The sequence below is a fragment of the Bos mutus genome, chromosome 1 (genome assembly GCF_027580195.1).
Source record: "Bos mutus isolate GX-2022 chromosome 1, NWIPB_WYAK_1.1, whole genome shotgun sequence".
NCBI lineage: Eukaryota > Metazoa > Chordata > Mammalia > Artiodactyla > Bovidae > Bos > Bos mutus.
The window spans coordinates 70,089,993-70,113,656 of record NC_091617.1 but is presented as its reverse complement, the minus strand read 5'-3'; the positions used below and the strand labels follow the sequence as shown (position 1 = coordinate 70,113,656).

Below are 23,664 nucleotides of genomic sequence, written 5' to 3'. Positions count from 1 at the left end.
ATTTTTTTGTTTCTTCAGCCTGGCAGCATGTGGGATCACTTGGAACCTCACCCACTGGACTGCCAGGGAAGTCCCTGGAAATGGTGTTTTTTTATATTCCAGGAGAGTTTGGAATGACAGGCTTGAGAAAACAGGCAGGAGATAAGCAATAAGAGGAGGGAAAACAAGCACAACAGAGTTTTCCCTTAATGGGTTCTGGGACAAAAATGTCTTGAAACCTCTAAAGCAAGAAACTGGAAAGCTATCCTGACAAGATGGAGTAATATGTATGGGAAATGATGCTTAAACAAAAACGCCCAGGAGAGGTAAAACCTCATTAAGAATGTATGGAAGTAAACTGGAGAACCTCCCCAAGCACCTGTAGGAAGCCCTGCCAGTTGTTTAGTACCTATTGCTCTGATTATACTTGAGTGTCCCCATCTCAACCAGAACTGATGATGAGAGAGTGAGGTTTCTCTGTGCCACCTGTTATACACAGACTAACAGTCACCTGAAGCCACCACTGTCCTGAGTCCCTAAAAGCTTTCTAATTCTCACCCACAGGAATACCAAGAACCCCTCTCTGAAATTTCCTCTACAGAAAATTAAGGCCATCAGACATCATCACTAAATTTCTATAGCTCTTAGGAGGATATCCTAGAAATAATAGAACACCAGGATGAGATTTAAAGGAGGGCATTTTAGCAATGGAAATAGATCATAATGAAGTAACTCTCCAGAGTAATTCTAGACCGCAAAAAAAAAAAAAAATTAGATGACAAGAATTATGTAATAATCTTAGCAAGAGGCACTGAAATAATACTAAATCAATTTGCTTTCAATGTGAGAATCTACTTCCAAAGAGCTTGAAGTGCTATAGTTTATGCAACTGCATTCCAAGCTCACTGACTTGAAAACAGTGTTTAAAAATCTCAAGATCTCAAAAACGATTCTGTTTGGAAAAGCACATTGTAAACAAAAAATGTACTTGATTCTATTGGAAAATGCTTAGAAAACTTATATTTAAAGCTTTTACTTGTATAAAGCTAAAAATTATCCGAATTTAGTTTATTTTTAGAAGTTTTTTTTTTTTTTTGGTGCTGATAAGTAGGTCACACACCAAAAAGTAGAGAAGAGGTCTAATTACCTAAGACTCAGGTCTCTGGTTGGGAAGAAGTGGTCATTTTAATTTTGAATAATAACAAAAGCTACCATGGGAGCTGAAACACAATCATGCCTCTTTTGGCTTAAAAAAATAATTCATGCATTACATATTTTATACTGAAACACTTATTCCAAATTTAGTGGCTTCTTGGGCAGAAGGATAAATTAGAGGCTGGGGTTAACACACACACACACACACTACTATATATAAAATAGACAAGCAACAAGGACGTACTGTATAGCACAGGGAACTCTACTCAATATTTTATAATAAACTATATGGGAAAAGAACTTGAAAAAGAGTATATATATAATACATATATTAAAAATATATATATTGCTGTTCTGTACATCTGAATCTAACACATTATAAATCAGCTATACTTAATAAAATTTTTAAAAATAAATTTTAAAAAATTAAACAAATTTAGTGGCTTCTGCATTAAATTGTCTCTAAATGTCAAAAGTTATTTTGACAGTTTAATTTTACAGAAGGTGGTTTGTGTATTTCTCCAGAGTCTTGACAGCAGTTACTACAGGAAACATGTATTTTAAGTGAGATTGAGGGTTTTTTTTTTTTTTAAGTTTTTAAAACTTGTATTTTATATACAAAGAGCTAGTATTGTTAAGGCAGATGTGCTGGATGATCCATTTAAGGAAGTCAGTTAGTCCAACTTAATGAAGCCGATGTCCTTCACATACTGGCGGAAACACTGGCGGCACTATGGAGGCCGTATTTCCGGTTCAGACAGTGCTGGTTTGAGCAGACCCGGCAAGAGCGAGAACCCTGGCCGAATTTTCTCAGATGGCTCCAGTGGAGCTGCTGGTGACCCATGTTGCTTTCTCGGCTGCAAGGAGGCAAAAGGAAGGGTTTTTTTTCCTCAATGTTCCAAGACCATTTGTATTTATTTTCTGTTTGCATTTTTTGCTTATTTTTTTATTGGTTTGTTAGACTTTCTTCTCAATTCCTATGGGCTCTTAATGTAATTAGGAAGATTGACGTTTTCTTAGTAATTAGTTACAAAAAATTTCCCTATAGAAATAAGTCCCCCCACACAGGTAGGAAAAGATTGATTGTTTGATAGTCATGGTAATAAGTAACCACCAGAACCGGTTATAAACCTGTCTAATCAATCAATGACAGTTTGGTTCATTGAATACATATCTGAAAACCAACCAATCAGTAACAGCCTCATGCTTCGAAAGTCAGCTTTAATCATCAGTGGTCTCAGGCCAGTAAACACTTCTGTACAGACATCATCACACTTCCCTATTTGCTTCGAGCAATGCTGATCACTTGACCACCGAGGCACAGGTATGTACTAACCACCGGACTGCCAGAGAATTCCCAGGTCTTGTCTTTTGACACCAGTTTTCCATTTATCATTTGACTTTAATTATAAGGCTTTTTTTTTTTTTTGCCATGCTAAAGTTTTTGACTTTCAGATAGTTTTATTTTTCAGACATTTGAAAAAGTGGATTGATTTTTTTGTTGTTGAAAGAATTTTCTTCACACTATAAAAGTTACCTTTTCCCCTCAATACATGTATATTTTATATGGTTTCATTTTTTTACATTTCAATATTTGACTCATTTGATGTTTAACCTGGTGTAGGGAGTAAGTATTGTCCAACTTTATTATTTTTTTTCACTCTCTATTCAACTTCCCCAACACCATATTTTAAAAACCCATTACTGTCACTAATCTGAGAACCTACTTATAAGCTAAGTTTCCACACACATTAGAGTCTATATCCGGATTTCCTGTTTTGTTCCACAGGCATGCTATCCACTCATGCCTTGATAGCACATTATTTTAGTCACTGAAGTTTTATGATAGAGTAAGGTACCTCCCAGTGGCACCCCACTCCAGTACTCTTGCCTAGAAAATCCCATGGACAGAGGAGCCTGGAAGGCTGCAGTCCATGGGGTCGCTAAGGGTCGGACCTGACTGAGCGACTTCACTTTCACTTTTCACTTTCATGCATTGGAGAAGGAAATGGCAACCCACTCCAGTGTTCTTGCTTGGAGAATCCCAGGGACGGGGGACCTGGTGGGCTGCCGTCTATGGGGTCACACAGAGTCGGACACAACTGAAGCGACATAGCAGCAGCAGCAAGGTACCTCCCATGGCTCTTTTTTTCTCTCACAATATTCCAGCTACTCTTATTTTTCCATATCAATTCGAGAATCTCATTGTTTCTGGCAGTCTCTTACTCCTTTCACTTCCTTCCTTTCCTGCCTCACCAGCAGCTGCTACCAAGAAATACTGCCTCTGCTTTCTAAAGGGATTCCCTCTCTTAAATCTGCCACCACTGAGCCTGTGTAATTTTTTGACCTTTCCTCTCCACTTTCCTCTGCCACCCCCTCCAACGCTCTTGCCTTTGCCCTTCTTTATTTGTCCTGGGATCCACTCATAGGGCTTCCAACTCAGAATGGGCCCTCACCTTCTACAAATGAACACTTGCTGATGTTTTTCTGGGATCGGCTACTTCTGGGACCCCTTGGTACTTCTCATTCTTCCCCTTTGCACCTTTTTTACTTCCCAGGTTGATTATTCTGGTTAAAAAAAAAAGTGTTTGAGGCCATGCCTCACGTGGCAGGGGACTGTGAATGGGCTCCCTCCCTCCAAAACCAGGAGCTGAGGGCACCCTCCCTCCAAAAACCAGCAAAAATTCTCAAGTTCTCTGTACCATAGCTGCAAGGAACTGAAAGCTGCCAACAACCACGAAAGCAGGGGAGTGGATCCTTCCCCTAGTGGAGCCTCCAAATGAGAATTAACCCTGGCCAACATATTGACTGCAGCCTGGTGAGACCCTAGCAGAAAACACAGCCATGCCCAAGCTCCTGGCTGAGATAATATAGATGTGTCATATCAAGACAACACTAGGGTTATGTTATTACGCATCAGATTAATTAATATGGGTCCTATGGCATGGGCTGTGGAGAAGGCAATGGCACCCCACTCCAGTACTCTTGCCTGGAGAATCCCATGGATGGAGGAGCTTGGTGGGCTGCAGTCCATGGCGTCCCTAAGAGATGGACACAACTGAGCGACTTCACTTTCACTTTTTCACTTTCATGCATTGGAGAAGGCAATGGCAACCTACTCCAGTAGTCTTGCCTGGAGAATCCCAGGGACGGGGGAGCCTGGTGGGCTGCCGTCTCTGGGGTTGCACAGAGTCGGACATGACTGAAGCGACTTAGCAGCAGCAGCATGGCATGGGCTGAGGAACTGCTGAGCTTGAAATGATCCTTCCTCTACATTCACCACCCTCAAAACAAGAAGTCTTGCTACTTTAGACTCACTAAGCAGTATAACATGTATCTTTTGATGATCCTTTTTTCACCCTTGTCCTGGGAATGCCCCAGGAGGACTGTAAGTTGTAAGGACTAAACTCAGGGGCTCCCTGGCCCTCTGATGCCTAGTTGAATCATGCCGAGGGGAGCCCTGGCAAGAAATCAGAGAAGGGAGAGTATGACTGAACCATACATCTGCTTGACTGCTCTGCAGGATCGCCACAGTTTGGCGGGCTATGCCTCTGTGAGGGCGCACCCTCCACACCGTCTCCCTTGCACCAGAGCCTCTCCTCCTGGGCTCTGGTGGCTGCTTCCTTCTTTCTGCCCCGAGAATGGAGTGGGAACAGCTGTCTGGCGCTGCTACATGGAACCATCTTGTGCCTTCCCTACACCATGCCCACGCCTTTGTAAATAATCCCTCTTCTCAAATTATCCAGTGTAATTGGCCATCTATTTCTTGCCAGGCCACTGACTGGTACTGTTAGCTACACTAGGAAACATACCAGATATTAAAAGTCATGTAAATGTTCAAATATCTTGAAAACTCATTAGACAGTACTCCTAAAATGGATGCATTATTCTTGCATGTAAATTATACCTCAGTAGATTTTTTAAAAATTAGCCCATGAAATGGACCCGTGCCCACTGGTTCCCATGGCTCTCTGGATGATCCTTTGCACATTTCCCGTGACACAAGGGACCCCTACCTACATGCTCCCCTGTGACTCAGGAGATCCCTGAAGCACAGAGAAAAGTAGTTAACAGAGGGGAAAAAATCATTCATGGCTTGCTCAAGTTGTTACGCTAGCTTCAAATATTTGTTCTAAATAAAGATGTATATGTGTGTGTGTGTATACATATACATATATAATTTTTAGTTGGAGTATAGTTGATTTACAATGGTGTGTTAGTTTCAGGTGTATAGCAAAGTGATTTAGTTATACACACACATATATATATATTCTTTTTATTTTTTTTCTTTTAAATTTTATTTTATTTTTAAACTTTACATAATTGCATTAGTTCTGCCAAACATCAAAATGAATCTGCCACAGGTATACATGCGTTCCCCATCCTGAACCCTCCTCCCTCCTCCCTCCCCATACCATCCCTCTGGGTCATCCCAGTGCACTAGCCCCAAGCATCCAGTATCGTGCATCGAACCTGGACTGGCAACTTGTGTCTTACATGATATTTTACATGTTTCAATGTCATTCTCCCAAATCTTCCCACCCTCTCCCTCTCCCACAGAGTCCATAAGACTGTTCTATACATCAGTGTCTCTTTTGCTGTCTCGTACACCGGGTTATTGTTACCATCTTTCTAAATTCCATATACATGCGTTAGTATACTGTATTGATGTTTTTCCTTCTGGCTTACTTCACTCTGTATAATAGGCTCCAGTTTCATCCACCTCATTAGAACTGATTCAAATGTATTCTTTTTAATGGCTGAGTAATACTCCATTGTGTATATGTACCACAGCTTTCTTATCCATTCATCTGCTGATGGACATCTAGGTTGCTTCCATGTCCTGGCTATTATAAACAGTGCTGCGATGAACATTGGGGTACACGTGTCTCTTTCCCTTCTGGTTTCCTCAGTGTGTATGCCCAGCAGTGGGATTGCTGGATCATAAGGCAGTTCTATTTCCAGTTTTTTAAGGAATCTCCACACTGTTCTCCATAGTGGCTGTACTAGTTTTAAAATAGACCTTAGGAAAAGGTAAATTTTTTAAAGTTTTTAATCTGAAAGTACTTAGAGAACTGAACCTCAGCTGTATGTGTGCTTTTCTATTTCTTCTTCCTGACTGCAGATCTTAGGAAATGACAGTCTTACTTTAAGTTTGGAGACTGGTCATCTGTTTCCTTTGCCTGCTAAGTCGCTTCAGTCACGTCTGACTCTTTGCAATCCTATGGACCGTAGCCTGCCAGGCTCCTCTGTCCATGGCATTCTCCAGGTAAGAAGACTGGAGTGGGTTGCCATTGCCTTCTCCAGGGGATCTTCCCAACCCAGGGATCTAATCTGCATCTCTTATGTCTCTTGCGTTGGCAGGAAGGTTCTTTATCAGTGCTGCTGCTGCCGCTGCTAAGTCGCTTCAGTCGTGTCCGACTCTGTGCGACCCCATAGACGGCAGCCCACCAGGCTCCCCTGTCCCTGGGATTCTCCAGGCAAGAACAGCACCACCTATTTCCTCTACTCTCTATAAACTCTCATTTTAGCTATTTTCAATCAGTAGTTAGGAGAAAAAGACACCTATTCCTATGCACTGTTATGTAACTACCTCCTGTATTCAAAATATTATTTATTAATTTCAGTGACAGATATCCAGGCATTTGAAGAAAAGTTAAAATTCAGACCGTTCCTGGAAATGTGTTGAAAAATGACTTTGCCTGGGATGCTACCAACCTGCTTTCCCTCTCAAGCCACTTTCTCCAGAATTTCGGCTTTTCTAAACACCTCTTGCATTTGTGCCTCCCTGGGCTCTCATAAATGTCCAGCAGTGCTTACTATGGTAATAGGGCTGTAGCTGAGGAGCCTGCAGGAGCAGTATCAGAGAAGAAAGAGACTGCATAGTCTTTTGTGTTTTATAATTTGGACATTAGACAAAGACTGGGCTATTAATATCACATACATTTTGATATAAATATAAGGATGTTAATTAAATTTAGAAGTTAGTAAATTTATCCACCTCCATTCTAAAGAAAGGAAATCAGCTTATTATTATGTATATTTTTTAAAGTATTTGTTTGGCTGCACCTGGTCTTAGTTGCAGCATGCGGGAATTACAGACTTCATTGTGGCATGCAAGTTCTTTAGTTATGGCGTGTGAGCTCTTCGCTGCAGCATGTGGGATCTAGCTCCCTGGCTAGGGATTGAACCCAGGTCCCTGCATTGGGAGTATGCAGTCTTAGCCCCTGGACCAGCAGGAAAGTCCCTCATCACATATTGTTAAAATCCCAATTGCAGGCATCAAATGTCTGGGTTTGGGATTAAGATACTGTTATGAATCACACTCAGGATTCTAATTTATTCTGATATTATTGTTGTTGTTTAGTCACTAGGTCTTGTCTGACTCTTATGCAACCTCATGATGTATAGCCCACCAGGCTCCTCTGTCCATGGGGTTTTCCAGGCAAGATTATGCAGTGGGTTGCCATTTCCTTCTCCAGGAGATCTTTGTGACCCAGGCATCAAACCCGCATCTACTGCATTGGCAGGCAGGTTATTTACCACTGAGTCACCAATGATGCCCATTCTGATACTAGCCTTGGTAAAATATGTGCCAAGAACCTCAAACTATTCAATTTCATTTTAAATTATGCCTTGCTTGGGGAAAACTGTAGGAGCTCAAACTAATTAAAATTGAAATATGACTGCATAAAGGTGTGAGATGATCATGTTCCCAAGAGTTAACATTTACTGAAAACTAATTATGGACTAGGCAAGTGCACTGGGTGCTGAATATCTCATTTAATCCTTTCACCAGTTCTGCTAAGGAGACACTATTATTGTGCCTATTTTACAGATGAAGGAAACCGAAACTCACAGTATTTGCCCAAGGTCAAATCGCAAGAATGAGGCTAAGTCAGGATTTAAACACAGGACTATTTGACTCTAGAGACTGAACTCAGACTACTCACTGTTCTGTTCAGAAAGGAAGTAAGCTAGGATCTGATTTATAAGAAAAAAGAATGGACTTCTATGCAGTTTTAGACACATTTTTAGACAGTTTGCATTTTAGTCTCCCATTTCACATTCCACACAGTTTTAGAAACTTCCCATTTTATAGAAGAAGAGATCAGGGCATTTTGACAGTAAGTGGAAAAGGCCAGGATTTGTATCCAAATTACAGTCTAAAGGCCATGTTCTTTCAAACAAAATATGCTGTCTTGTCAAATATAAATTATATAAAATAAATATAAGGATTAAATGTACTTATTTAACACCTGAAATTTGTAAATCTTCTCTATTTCTGATTATTAGAACTGAGGATATGGTAAGAAAGAGAGGTGGCCCTGGGCAAGTCTCAGGACACAGTGAAAGGCTGATAGGAGGAATAAGCCACAGAAGAGGGGAGGATCAGGAAGACAGGACAAAAGTCAGCAGTTGTGGTCCCAGGAAATCAAGAGTGAGACTGTTGTAAGAAGGTTTAATAAGGAAATGCCAAATTCTATTGAAAAGTCAGTTGAGATAAAGACTGATAAATGTCTATAGGAATTAGCTTTGAGGTATTGGGGGACCTCAGTAAAAGTGGACTGGTGCATTGTGAACAGAAATATATTAGAGTCTGTTCTGAAGTGAGCAGGAGGGGAAAAAAATGGAGAATATTCTAGAATCAGATAGATGTGGATTTGAATTTTGCTTCAATCTGTGCAATCTTCTTACCCTCTGTTTCCTCAACTGCAAAAAAGAAACAAAAAGGCCTTCTTAACAGAGTTGTTGAGATGAAATGACATGGCAAATGTGTGTCAGGATAGGTTTTTGGAATATTAACCAATGTTTTACCTGGTCCTTGCATTATTTGGTCCTTTCAAAATAATGAAAATAAGCCCATAAGTCAGATGGGCTATTGGACATTCATTCTTTCGGGAATGATTCACCTAGGAAAAAGCAGAGGAAAAAGAAGTGCTATAGAGTCTCAAAATCTACTCCCCAGAGAGAACTCAACACAAAAAGAAGAATAGATTTTTTAAAATACCTGATGTTGAGTGAAGGGAATCAGAATTTGCCACGCAAAAATATGCTATTTGGTATAAAGATTATTTTAAGCTGAAAACATTTGAAATTTAACAGATGCAGAAAAATAGATTTCTCAAAGCCTCGTTATGTGACTTGAGGCAACAATATTTTGGAAATAAGGCTGCCATAAATTACTCTTCAGGGCAGATCTATTCCTGGAAGGGAAAACGAGAATAAAATCTACCCCAAATTCCTTCTCCAGGGCAATTTTATGGCCCTGAAGGAGACAGGAAGACCACTCATACCTATATAAATGTAATAAACATTATTATGACTTTCTTATATCCTGTTTATCTTCCTAAAACCCCCAACTCTAAAAATTTTTCCAAAAAGTCATTTATCTTGTTATAAGTCCCTTTCCCCACCCCAACATTTACTTACCTGGATGGTATCTAAGCTCCCAATTCTAACTACTCCTCTGAGTTACTCATCACTGAATTTTCCTGCATGTATGTGCACTGCATGTGAAAAATAAACTTTTTTCTTCCATTATCTGTCTTCATGAGTTTGATTTGCATGACCCCAATAACTGAACAGAAGGATAGGGGAAAAGGTTTTTTCTTCCCCTATATGAGTAAGCTAAGATTTCTTGACCTCAGCCCAAATAAAGACTGTCTGGGCTGGCAAAAGGGAGGAGAAGCATGACATGTTCAGGCACAGTAGGCCTCTAGAGAGGGAAACTTTGTCCATGTACATGCTTGTCTCAGAAACATATTGTTTTGGCCCATTGTGGAATAGGAACAGTAGGGCATTTCTTGTTTGCTCAAGAGTGACACAGACATGTGGCCCTAAGGGCTTTCAGACTCAAAGGAATCCTGCAGATGGGAGAACACCATGGTGCTTGGGGGCCACTGAAGACCACATGGACTGTGCCAATATCTCAAAGATGCTGGTATGAATGGACGACAACCAAGGACCACGTATATCCCCCAAGGGAACCAATCAAGACACCCTAGAACTTAGGAACAATTTGGGTAAAGCATGAGGAAACCAAAACTGAAACTTGCCATCCCAGATGACAAGGGCTCAGTAGAAATTAAATTGAATTATAGAAAACTAAGGCAATTCATGGGTTTCCCAGGTGGTACAGTGGTAAAGAATCTGTCTGCCAATACAGAAAACACAGGAGATGCATGTTCAGTCCCTGCGTCAGGAAGATCTCTTAGAGTAGGAAATGGTAATCTACTCCAGTATTCTTGCCTGGAGAACCCCAGGGACAGAGGAGCCTGGAGGGCTACAGTCCACAGGGTTGCAAAGAGCTGGACACAACTGAGTGACTGAGCATGCATGCAGTACACACACAAGGCTATTCTACAACTACTTCTTGTTCAAGATTCAGTTCAGTTGAGTTCAGTCGCTCAGTCATATCAGGTATTTGTGGGGCTCATCCAGGATGTCTTACAATTCTGGGGTAAACCATATCTGCTTGAAGACTGAGTATTAACCCTAGAGTAGGAATAGAACTGAGCCATCCTGAGACAAAAACCATGATCTGGTTGGAAATTTGATGTAGAGGTGGTGTCACCTCTCAGAAGTGTCTGTTGATTTCAGAAGTACCACTGGACAGTGATGAGACCAAGCGTGAAAGAATCCTACGGAATGATTAAATTCCCTAGACAGACATAGGGTGATAAATAAAAGAGGGTGTTGGAGTGTGTGTTTATGATTAAATTTTCTAAATCAGCGATGAGGTCCTTGTTATGGATTATGTGGCCTCCCAAAATACATATATGCTGAAGTCCTAAACCCCCAGTACCTCAAAATGTGACATTATTTGGAAATAGGGTCATTGCAGACACAATTAGTTAAGATGAGGTCATACTGGATTATTTCAAATCCCTAATCCAATGTCACTGGTTTCTTTGCAAGAAGACAGCCATAAGAAAACGAGGAGACATATAGGAAGAATGTTATTTGCTGGCAGAGGCAGACATTAGTGTTATATAGTTCTATATCAAGGAATGCCAAGGACTGCTGGTGAAACCAGAAGCTAAGAGATATGCAAGGAGTAAATTCTGCCCTAGAACCTTCATGAGAGCATGGTCCTGGTGACATCTTGAACTTCCAGTCTCCAAAACTGTGAGAGAATAAATGTCTATTGTTTTAAGCCCCCCAGTTTATGGTTATTTGCTGCAGCAGCCCTAGGAAACTATCACAGTTATTATAGTTCCCTTCATCCAGGATGTCCTGAACCTCTTTTTAGGTAAGGAATAGCAATTTCAATGGCACTAACTCCAGATGCCAGAGCAGACAGGCACTCAAAACACTTTCAAAACTGGTGTATCTCTTAATCTGCTATAAAACTGGTGGCTTGGATATGTATGAGAAACCAAGTTTTGGAGGATGAAGCTAGTCTCTATAGCACTGTCCAGCTCCTGGCTGGAATTATTTAGGACCTTAATATTTCTGCTAAGAGTTTAGGAAAGTGCAAACATTTCTCTCCCCACCCCCTGCTACTGCTACTTTGTGGTAAAAATAGACAGTTCCTAAATTCACAAAGATAATCTATTTAAGCAGAAGCTAAGAGTCATCAGCCCTGACTTCACTCAACCAGTACCAGTCTGCTTACCCCTGGACATCTTGGTATGTAAGAGAAACAACTCTTTATTAAGCCAGTTATATTCAAGCTTTCGGTTATTGATAGCCATTGCTAACTATAATGTCAATAACAATGTAGAAAACAGGAAAAAGAAAGGAGTCAATTTTTGTCTTTTGAATTTTATTTTTTTTTATTTTTTTAATATAATTTTTAAAAGAAAAGGAATAGGAGTAGGTACATATTTTATATTTATCCCACTTGAAATATATACAAGATAAATAGAAATCTTACATGGGGGCTTGTATGTCACTGGTATCTTAGGCTGCTAAGGAATTAAAATAACTGCTCAGAGTTCCAGTAACATAGCTTACTAAATCCTCCAACAGGAACAGTTTTTTAAAAAAGGGAAAGTGGTTGCTCAAGATAGACCTACCAGGTCTACTTTCAAACTCCATGTTATTAAATGCTGCTGCTAAGTCGCTTCAGCCGTGTCCGACTCTGTGCAACCCCATAGACTGCAGCCCACCAGGCTCCCCCATCCCTGGGATTCTCCAGGCAAGAACACTGGAGTGGGTTGCCATGTCCTTCTCCAATGTATGAAAGTGAAAAGTGAAAGTGAAGTCACTCAGTCGTGTCTGACTCTTAGCGACCCCATGGACCGCAGCCTACCAGCAGGCTCCTCCGTCCATGGGATTTTCCAGGCAAGAGTACTGGAGTGGGGTGCCATTGCCTTCTCCATATCAAGTCTTACTACCACTCAGAATAGTACTCATGGTCGTTATCTGAAAATTCACTTCTATCTATACTTCTTAGTAGAAATCACCATTCTTTCTCTTCCCAGACTTGAAGACTTGAGGTTGTCCTTCACTTTTCCATCTTTTTTGTCTCAGGATAGATCCATTATTTCTTGCCTTTTCTTCTATTTCTCTTTCCTTCTCCCTCACTCTCCCCTCCTTCTTAGTGCACTTGCCTCCCTCTCTCTCCCCATTTCCTTCTTGAGGACTTCCATTATTGGGACTGTTCACGTTTTTAGTACATTAACTCTCCCCCTAAATGGAACTTCAGTGCCAGCAAAGCTGATCTGTGGAGGGAGGTGTTCAGATAGACTCTCTCACACAAAACAACTAAAACTGCCGGATACTATTTTAAAACAAAACAAAACTGCTTAAAACCATTAAAGAGATGACAAGATAATAAGGAATCACTGGGCCAAAGTCAATGTGGAATCTCAGAAACAGAAAGGGAGCACAGAAATCTCTTCTGTTTGAGGGTGTATGACAGATCCAGCGAACATGAGCTGCAATTTTCACAGCCCCTTGGGGTCTGGAGTAAAGAAAAAAGCCAGGGTCATGCAATGTGGGTATTGGTATTAGTAGGGCTGCCATTACCAAGTACCACAGATTGGGTGGCTTGAACAACAGAAAGGTATTTTCTTCATAGTTTTGGAGTCTAGAAGTCCAAGATCAAGGCGTCCACAGGTTTAGTTTACCTCTGAGGCTCTCTCCTTGGCTTACAGATGGCTACATTTTCTCTGTGTCTTCTCTTGGTCTTTCACCTGTGCATGCACACCCCTGGTGTCTTCTTTTGTGTCCACATTTCCTCTTAATGAAGACACCAGTCAGGGAATTCCCTGGAAGTCCACTGGTTAGGACTCAGTGCTTTGACTGACAGGGCCTGGGTTCAGGCCCTGGTCGGGAAAATGGCATCCTGCATGTCACGCAGCATGGGCAAGGGTAAGATGGTACATTGTTTTGTGTATTAAAAAAGAAAAAAGAAAAACACCAGTCAGAATGTATTACAACCACCCTAAGGACCTAGTTTTAACTAACCATCTCTTTCAAGTCCCTGTCTCCAAATACAGTCACATTCTAAGGTGCTATATATTAGACCTTCACATGCAAATCTTAGAGTGATACAATTTAGCTCATAAAAAAGAGTACAGTATAAAACACACCCCATGCATTTGACCCCTCTGATGACAGAGAACCAGAAGTAAATAACCCTTCCACCTTCTGTCACCATGGAGATGCATGGAAGGTTGCCTCAATGATGCATAATGGGGGTGAGGGCTCTCTCTGAGAAGCTGTAGCCCAAAGCCTGCTCTCACTAGTTGATTAGCAACCCTGTTTCATTGGTTCAGAAAGTCTTATGAGCTTAATTCACATTGGTCCTGCTGTGGTAGTGCTGACCTAAAGCAAACAAACTGCCAGGTATTTCTCCAGCAAAGATGGATTTATTCAGGATCAGCAAAGACCTGCAATTGCGGGCCTACAAATGTGATGAGCCATGTGCAAGTTCCCACACAGCAAGGGAAGGAAAAGCTTTTACAGAGAGGAAAAGGAAGCTGGGGAGGGTGGGGGGGCTAGAGTAATTGAAGAGCCCATGGCTTCTCATTGGTTGAGTCCTCACCAGGAAAGAAGTTCTTCTTCCTGTTGGAATCTGCTACGGCATGGGGCATGAGTACTCCCCCTTTTATTTCCAGATTCTTACTTTACTGAGATTTCTATTTATTAATTTTTAAATAGTAGTGCCTCTAAATGGTTGACAGGATCAAAATAAATCTCTAGAGAAATGTAACTTCAATCTTAAATTTTGAAGAATTCTTAAGTCATTTTGCAAAAAATAAGCACCTCAGGGTAAAAATAAATAAATAAATTAAGCAAAGTGCTGCACTCAATATGCCAGCAAATTTGGAAAACTCAGCAGTGGCCACAGGACTGGAAAAGGTCAGTTTTCACTCCAATCCCAAAGAAAGGCAATGCCAAAGAATGCTCAAACTACTGCACAAATGCACTCATCTCACATGTTAGTAAAGTAACGCTCAAAATTCTCCAGGTCAGGCTTCAGCAATATATGAACCATGAACTTCCTGATGTTAAAACTGGTTTTAGAAAAGGCAGAGGAACCAGAGATCAAATTGCCAACATCTGCTGGATCATGAAAAAAGCAAGAGAGTTCCAGAAAAACATCTACTTCTGCTTTATTGACTATGCCAAAACCTTTGACTGTGTGGATCACAATAAAGTGTGGAAAATTCTGAAAGAGATGGGAATACCAGACCACCTGACCTGCCTCTTGAGAAATCTGCATGCAGGTCAGGAAGCGACAGTTAGAAATGGACATGGAACAACAGACTGGTTCCAAATAGGAAAAGGAGTGTGTCAAAGCTGTATATTGCCACTCTGCTTATTTAACTTCTATGCAGAGTACATCATGAGAAATGCTGGGCTGGATGAAGCACAAGCTGGAATTAAGATTGCTGGAAGAACTATCAATAGCGTCAGATATGCAGATGACACCACCCTTATGGCAGAAAGTGAAGAAGAACTAAAGAGTCTCTTGATGAAAGTGAAAGAGGAGAGAGAAAAAGTTGGCTTAAAGCTCAACATTCAAAAAATGAAGATCATGGCATCCGGTCCCATCACTTCATGGGAAATAGATGGGGAAACAGAGGAAACAGTGGCTGACTTTATTTTTGGGGGGGCTCTAAAATCACTGCAGATGGTGACTGCAGCCATGAAATTAAAAGATGCTTGCTCCTTGGAAGAAAAGTTATACCAACCTAGACAGCATATTAAAAAGCAGAGACATTACTTTGCCAACAAAGGTCCGTCTAGTTTAAGCTATGGTTTTTCCAGTAGTCATGTATGTATGTTAGAGTTGGACTACAAAGAAAGCTGAGCGCCGAAGAATTGATAATTTTGAACTGTGGTGTTGGAGAAGACTCTTGAGAGTCTCTTGAACTGCAAGGAGATCCAACCAGTCCATCCTAAAGGAGATCAGTCCTGGGTGTTCATTGGAAAGACTGATTTTGAAGTTGAAACTCCAATACTTTGGCCACCTGATGTGAAGAGCTGACTCATTGGAAAAGTCCCTGATGCTGGGAAAGATTGAAGGAAGGTGGAGAAGCGGACGAAAGAGAATGAGATGGTTGGATGGCATCACTGACTCAATGGACAGGAGTATGGGTAAACTCTGGGAGCTGGTGATGGACAGGGAGGCCTGGAGTGCTGCAGTCCATGGGGTCGCAAAGAGTCGGACATGACTGAGTGACTGAACTGAACTGAACTGAAGCACACACAGAGAGATCCAGGTATCATGTATGAGAAGCAGGATAAATAACAGTGAACAAACTTGCAAAGTCTTCAGATACTGAATTTACCAGACAAGGATTAAAAATAACTGTGACTATCATGTTTAAAGGAATAAAATGAAAGTTTGAAAGCACCTGCAAGTAACAAGAAAATGTTTAAATATCAGATTTGAAATACAAATAGAACTTATAGAAATAAAAAATACAATAATTTGATTTTTTCCAGTTATTTCATACAAGTTTTAAACAAACAGAAAATCTGAAAGAATACCTGTACACTACTACCTAGATTCAATAATTATTAACATTTTATCATAGCTATGTTACATATTTTTAAATTTGCTGGACCATTTAAAAGTAAATTGCAGACATCATAATAGTTTACCCCTAAATATGTTAGAATGTACCTCTGTGAAATAAAAACTTTTTCATAACTACAATGTCATTATCTTATTTAAGAAAATTAATAATTGCCTAATGTCATCTCATATTGAGTCCATATTAAAATTTCCAGTTTGCAAAAAATGTCTTTTATAGCTGCTTTCTTTTTTGTTATTTTATAACTAGCATCCAATGAAGGCATTGATTGTGGTAGTTTCCTTTTCATTCCCTTTTCATCTAGAACAATCCTCTTGCCTTCTTCCTCCCCCACTACCTGCCTGCCCCCACCTATGACACTGATTCTTTTGAAGAGACTAGCATGGTGAATGCTTACATTCTGGATCTACCTGAATGCTTCCTTATAGAATTCTTTAATTTATTTTTTGATTTGTCTTTTATTTTGGAAATTAAGCCTGGAAGTTTAAGTTTTGCCAAGAATATGTCACAGGTGATGCTTGTTTATTTCTTAACATATCATGTTAGGAACTTCCCTAGCAGTTCATTGGTTAAGACTCTGTACTTCCACTGCCAGGGGCATGGGTTCCATCCCTAGTCGGGGAACCAAGGTCTCACATGCTGTGCAGTCAAAAGAAAAACGAATACAATATATTGTTCTGTCTCATTCTTGGTAATATTAATTAACTTTAATGATTTGGTTGAGGGGATGATTGCCAGGCATCTTCCCCGAAATGAAATTTTAAAAATATCTGGACAGTTTATCAATTTCTTATAAAGTTAAACATACATTCACTATATGACCCAGCATTTCTACACCCAAGTATTTCCCAAGGAAGTGAAAACTTATGTTCACACAAAAACTTCTACATGAGTTGGTAGTAGCTTTATTCATAATAGCAACTGGAAACAACCCAAATACCCTTCAACTAATGAGTGAACAAATAATTGTAGTACATGCTTACAACTGAATCCTATTTAGCAGTAAAAAGGAATGAAATACTGATATAGACAACATATGGGTGACTCTTTTAAAATTTTATTTATTTATTTATTTTTGGCTGCATTGGGTCTTTATTGCTGCACGCGAGCTTTCTCTAGCTGCAGCCAGCGGGGGCAACTCTTCATTTTGATGTGCAGGCTTCTCATTGCAGTGGCTTCTTTTGTTGCGAAGCACGGGCTCTAGAGTGCAGGTTTAGTAGTTATGGCACACGGGGTTAGTTCTTCTGTGGCATATGGGATCTTCTTGGATCAGGGATCGAAGGATCAAATCCATGTTCTCTGCATTGGCAGGTGGATTCTTAACCACTGGACCACCAGGGAAGTTCTGCATGAATCTTAAATGCGTTATGCTAAGTGCAAGATGCCAGACTCAAAAGGCTCCACCGTGTATATTCTATTCACATAACATTCTGGAAATATTAAAAAAGTAGGAACAGAAAACTCTAACCCTAAACCAAGTACCAGTCTTTAAATATCATATTGAGAGACAGAAGTTTCCAATGACCAACATACTCACACACTGTTTTCCTGGTATGAAGGAATGTAGAAAGGTAAAGTATCATTGGGAAGGATTCTGCTACTGCTGCTGCTAAGTCGTTTCAGTCGTGTCCAACTCTGTGCGACCCCACGGACGGCAGCCCACCAGGCTCCCCCGTCCCTGGGATTCTCCAGGCAAGAACACTGGAGTGGGTTGCCCTTTCCTTCTCCAATGCATGAAAGTGAAAAGTGAAAGTGAAGTCACTCAGTTGTGTCCGACTCTTCAAGACCCCATGGACTGCAGCCTACCAGGCTCCTCCGTCCATGGGATTTTCCAGGCAAGAGTATTGGAGTGTGTTGCCATTGCCTTCTCCGGGGAAGGATTCTAGGTAAAGGTAAAATCAGAACCAAGGAGTACAGGGGTAATTCATCAGGCTCAGAGTGAAGCTTTATGAATGGAGCAGATTTTGACAATTGCCTAATTAACACCCATTCCCCTCCTTCTTCCTAAAAGGACCAGACTTCAGGGAGGTATCCACCTTCCTCCACAAAGCCATATGCTTTACTAAAAACCAGTTATGTTTATCTCACATTCTTTGGCAGGGACAGTTTTAGGAACAGAATTGTGACTCAATTCAGACCGACGAAATCTGAAGGAAAGTCTCTCAAGGGACTTCTAGGAAATATTTCCTTTCTCAATTAAAAAAAAAAAAGAGAAAAAGGCAGAAGAGATGAGCTGGCTCTTCTTCCTCTGGATGTTATTGTATCTGGATGTGATGTTTGCAAACAGGCGGATTCTCAACCAATGGACCACCAGAGAAGTCCAGACATTTCTAGTTATAGTATAGTCAAATTTATCACTTTTTGCCTTCGTAGTTTATGATTTTATGTTTTAATAATTTTTTCACTTCCTTGATAAAAACCTGCTGATCCACAGCTTTAGGGCATTCTATATATGCAGGTCAGGAAGCAATAGTTAGAACTGGACATGGAACAACAGACTGGTTCCAAATAGGAAAAGGAGTATGTCAAGGCTGTATATTGTCACCCTGCTTATATGCAGAGTACATCATGAGAAACGCTGGGCTGGAAGAAGCACAAGCTGGAATCAAGATTGCTGGGAGAAATATCAATAACCTCAGATATGCAGATGACAGCACCCTTATGGCAGAAAGTAAAGAGGAACTAAAAAGCCTCTTGATGAAAGTGAAAGAGGAGAGTGAAAAAGTTGGCTTAAAGCTCAACATTCAGAAAACAAAGATCATGGCATCTGGTCCCATCACTTCATGGGAAACAGATGTGGAAACAGTGTCAGACTTTATTTTTTTGGGCTCCAAAATCAGTGCAGATGGTGACTGCAGCCATGAAATTAAAAGACGCTTACTCCTTGGAAGGAAAGTTATGACCAACCTAGATAGCATATTCAAAAGCAGAGACATTACTTTGCCAACAAAGGTCTGTCTAGTCAAGGCTATGGTTTTTCCTGTGATCATGTATGGATTTGAGATTTGGACTGTGAAGAAAGCTGAGCGCCGAAGAATTGATGCTTTTGAACTGTGGTGTTGGAGAAGACTCTTGAGAGTCCCTTGGACTGCAAGGAAATCCAACCAGTCCATCCTAAAGGAGATCAGTCCTGGGTGTTCATTGGAAGGACTGATGCTAAAGCTGCAACTCCAGTACTTTGGCCACCTCATGCGAAGAGTTGACTCACTGGAAAAGACTCTGATGCTGGGAGGGATTGGGGGCAGGAGGAGAAGGGGACGACAGAGGATGAGATGGCTGGATGGCATCACCGACTTGATGGACATGAGTTGAGTAAACTCTGGGAGTTGGTGATGGACAGGGAGGCCTGGCGTGCCGTGATTCATGGGGTTGCAGAGTTGGACACAACTGAGTGACTGAACTGAACTGAACTGAATCACCCTCTGGCTTATATGAATGGTGCCCCCTGGAGCACTAAGTACATGGCACTCCCTTCTTAAGTTTTGCAAGGCAGTCTGACTTAAAGTCTTTAGGAGAAGCCCCTATAAATACGCTATCATGAAAGTTACAAAGTTTTGCTCCTCTTACTTAAATCTTAATGAATCTATAATCTATTTTTGTCTCTAAGGTTAGGATCTAGTTGTATTTAGGTCCCAGGGTTATTGACTGGTTAGTCCATCCTTTCCTCACTAATCACCATGACCTCACCACTGTCATGGTGTCCATCTACCTTTGTGTTTGTGTATGGACTCCCTGTTCTGTATTCTGTCTATCCCCCACCCATACCATACAGTCTTAGTTACTGTACCTTATGCCTTAATATCTTGTAGGCAAAACTTCCACCTGTTCTACTTAAAAAGTGTCTTGTTTATTATTGATTTTTTGGTTTCAAATTTTCAGATCACCTTAGTAAAATGTTGGAGAAATTCTGTGGGATTTTGATTGGAATTACATTGAATTTATCAATTATTGTACAGAAAATTACCATCTTTATAACATTGGGTCTTCCTACACACAAATATAGTAGATTTCTTCATTTATTGCCTATCAATAAAGTTTATCATTTTCTTTACAAGACCTTTTGCATTTTTGTTAAATCTATACTTAAATATATTTTATATTTTTAGTCACTATCATGAATGGGATATTTTTAAAATTACAGTTCCAAACTATTTGCTGTTCATCTTTAGGAATACAGTTTTAAAATATGCATTTTGGTTTTATATCCAGAAATATCCTTGAGCTTTTCTGTTGATTTCAAAATTTGTTAGTTTGCTTATATTTTCTGTGCAAATAGTCATATAGTATACAATAACAATTTTTTCTTCTTAAAAAATTTTTAAATATATTCTTTCTTGTCTTACTACTATGGCTAGGACTTCTCATATATCTCTGAATAGAAATACTGTTAGAGTGCATACTTATCTTGTTTTTGACTTTAAATGTTTTATTATTAGTTAGAACACTGTTTACTCTGTGCTTTTAGTAAATATTCTTCATTAAGTTAAGGAAGCTTTTTTTTCTACCTAGAGCATTAAGGATGTTTTTGGTTTTGTTTTGTGGAAGGATATTGATTTACATCAATGTTTTTTCTGTCTGATCAAATGGATCAAATGGTTTCTTATATTTAATTTATTCTACTATCAAAATTACATTGAAAAAAATTTTGTTATAAAATTATACCTGCATTCCTGAATAAATCTAGTTAAAAAGTAATGCATATATGTGTGTGTCTTATTGGATTTCTAAATTTTGGTTTAGTATAGCATTTTTATCTTGATTAACCATGAGTGAGGCTGAGTTTTCATTTACTGCTTTGTTTTCAGAAGGAGTTATTTGTCCCTATTGTTCCTTTTCTGGAATAATCTGCATTAGTTTAGGACCACCTGTTTCTTTTCTTCTTCTTTTTTTTTTCTATTTCTTTTTTCTTTCTCTCTTTTTGGTAGAAATCACCTGTAAAGTCATCTGGGTCTGGTTGTTTATTTGTGTAGTTAAGTCAATTTTGTTAATTGTCATAAGTCTACTCATAGTTGAGTCAATTTTGGTAAATTATATTTTTCAAGGAAACTGCCATCTATTTCCTAATTCATAGGCATAATGTTGTTCATAATATTCTCTTATTTTAAAAGTCACTGCTCTATCTGTTATGTCCCTTTTTTTTCTTAATCTAATTTGTAAAAGGATTTCGATTTTACTTGTTATTTCAGAGAACTAGCTTTTGTATTTTGTTTTCTATCTTATTGATTTCTGCATTTTCCCCTTTAAATTTCCCTGGGTTAATTCTGTTGTTCCTTTATTAACCTCTTGATTATTGAGGGCCTCATTTTCTAACCTTCTCTAATATAACCATTTAAGGTTGCAAACTTGTTCTTTAGGTACTCTTAAAACTGCATTTCACAAATTCTGATATGTATTTTCTCGACAATTAAGTTTTAAATATTTTTCACTTTCTATTTGTGCCCATCAACCTGCCTTTGGTTCTCCAGACCCACCCACTGTCTTCTCTCTCCACTCTACTCTCTGCCCCACAGGCTGTTGTGTCCTCTGTCTTCCAGTTGAGTCTCTCAGAGCTATCTGAGATGCTGCCCCCAGGGCTGCAGTCCTCATTTTGTCCCAAATAAAACTTAACTCACAACTCTCAAGTTGTACATTTTATTTTAGTCGACATTCTCATCAACTAGATTCAACTTTGCATACTCTCTAACACTTGGTATAGTAAGTCATTTAATGATTCTGATAAGTGTGGCATGGTATTTTACTGCAATTTTAATTTGTATTTGCCACAGGGAGGCCTGGCGTGCCATAGTTCATGGGGTCGCAAAGAGTCAGACACGACTTGAGCGACTGGACTGAACTGAATGACTAATAGGGTTTCCTTGGTGGCTCATACTGTAAAGAATCTGCCTGCGATGCAGGAGATGTGGATTCAATCCCTGGGTGCCTGGGTTCAATCCCTGGGTCCAGGAAATCCCCTGGAGAAGGAAATGGCAACCCACTCCAGTATTCTTGCCTGGGAAGTCCCATAGACAGAGGAGGCTGGCAGGCTATAGTCCATGGCGTCGCAAAGAGTCGGACACGAATGAAGCAACTTAGCACTTAGCACGCATGCTGTCTTCCAGTTGGGTTCTGCTAGTAGAGATTGCTGGCAAGAAATGGTAGAGGAGGAGGAGAGTGAGGTTAGGGTATTTATTTTCCTGGTCTTATAGTGGTATACTTACTGCTGCTGCTGTTGCTAAGTTGCTTCAGTTGTGTCCAACTCTGTGCGACCCCATAGACAGCAATCCACCAGACTCCCCTGTCCCTGGGATTCTCCAGGCAAGAACACTGGAGTGGGTTGCCATTTCCTCTCCAATGCATGAAAGTGAAAAGGGAGAGTGAAGTCGCTCAGTCATGTCCGATTCCCTGCGATCCCATGGACTGCAGAACACCAGGCTTCCCTGTCCCTCACCATCTACACGAGCTTGTTCAAACTCATGTCCATTGAGTCGGTGATGCCATCCAACCATCTCATCTTCTGTCATCCCCTTCTCCTCCCGCCTTCAATACTGCCCAGCATCAAGGTCTTTTCCAGTGAGTCAGTTCTTTGAATCAGGTGGCCAAACTATTGGAGCTTCAGCTTCAGCATCAGTCTTTCCAATGAATATTCAGGACTGATTTCCTTTAAGATTCACTGGTTGGATCTCCTTGTAGTTCAAGGGACTCTCAAGAGTCTTCTCCAACACCACAGTTAAAAATCATCAATTTTTGGTGCTCAGCTTTCTATTATGGTCCAACTCTCACATCCGTACATGACTACTGGAAAATCCATAGCTTTGACTCTGAGGACCTTTGTCAGCAAAGTAATGTCTCTGCTTTTTAAAATGCTGTCTAGGTTGGTCATAGCTTTTCTTCCAAGGAGCAAGCGTCTTTTAATTTCAAGACTGCAGTCCTCATCTGCAGTGATTCTGGAGCTCAAGAAAATAGTCTGTCACTGTTTTCACTGTTTTATCATGTATTTGCCATGAAGTGATGGGACACGATGCCATGATCTTCATTTTTTGAATGTTGAGCTTTAAGCCAGCTTTTTCATTCTCCTCTTTCACTTTCAAGAGGCTCTTTAGTTCTTCTTTTCTTTCTGCCATAAGGGTTGTGTCATCTGCATATCTGACGCTATTGATAGTTCTCCTGGCAATCTTGATTCTAGCTGTGGTTCATCCATCATGGCATTTCCCATGATGTACTCTACATATAAGTTAAATAAGAAGGGTGACAATATGCAGCCTTGACATACTCCTTTCCCAATTTGGAACCAGTCAGCTCTTCCATGTCCAGTTCTAACTGTTGCTTCTTGACCTGCATACAGATTTCTCAGGAGGCAGGTCAGGTGGTCTGGTATTCCCATCTCTTCCAGAATTTCCCACAGTTTGCTGTGATTCACAGAGTCAAAGGCTTTGGTGTAGTCAATAAAGCAGAAGTAGATGTTTTTCTGGAATTCTCTTGCTTTTTCGATGATCCAACAGATGTTGGCAATTTGATCTTTGGTTCCTCTGCCTTTTCTAAAACCAGCTTT

The 23,664-nt window shown here is 40.2% G+C and overlaps 1 pseudogene; it reads right to left on the bottom strand.

Moving 5' to 3' along the window:
- Positions 1 to 1,808: 1,808 nt before the first annotated feature.
- Positions 1,809 to 1,978, bottom strand: LOC102280408 (small ribosomal subunit protein uS14-like; annotated as a pseudogene).
- Between the last annotated feature and the right edge of the window lie 21,686 nt (positions 1,979 to 23,664).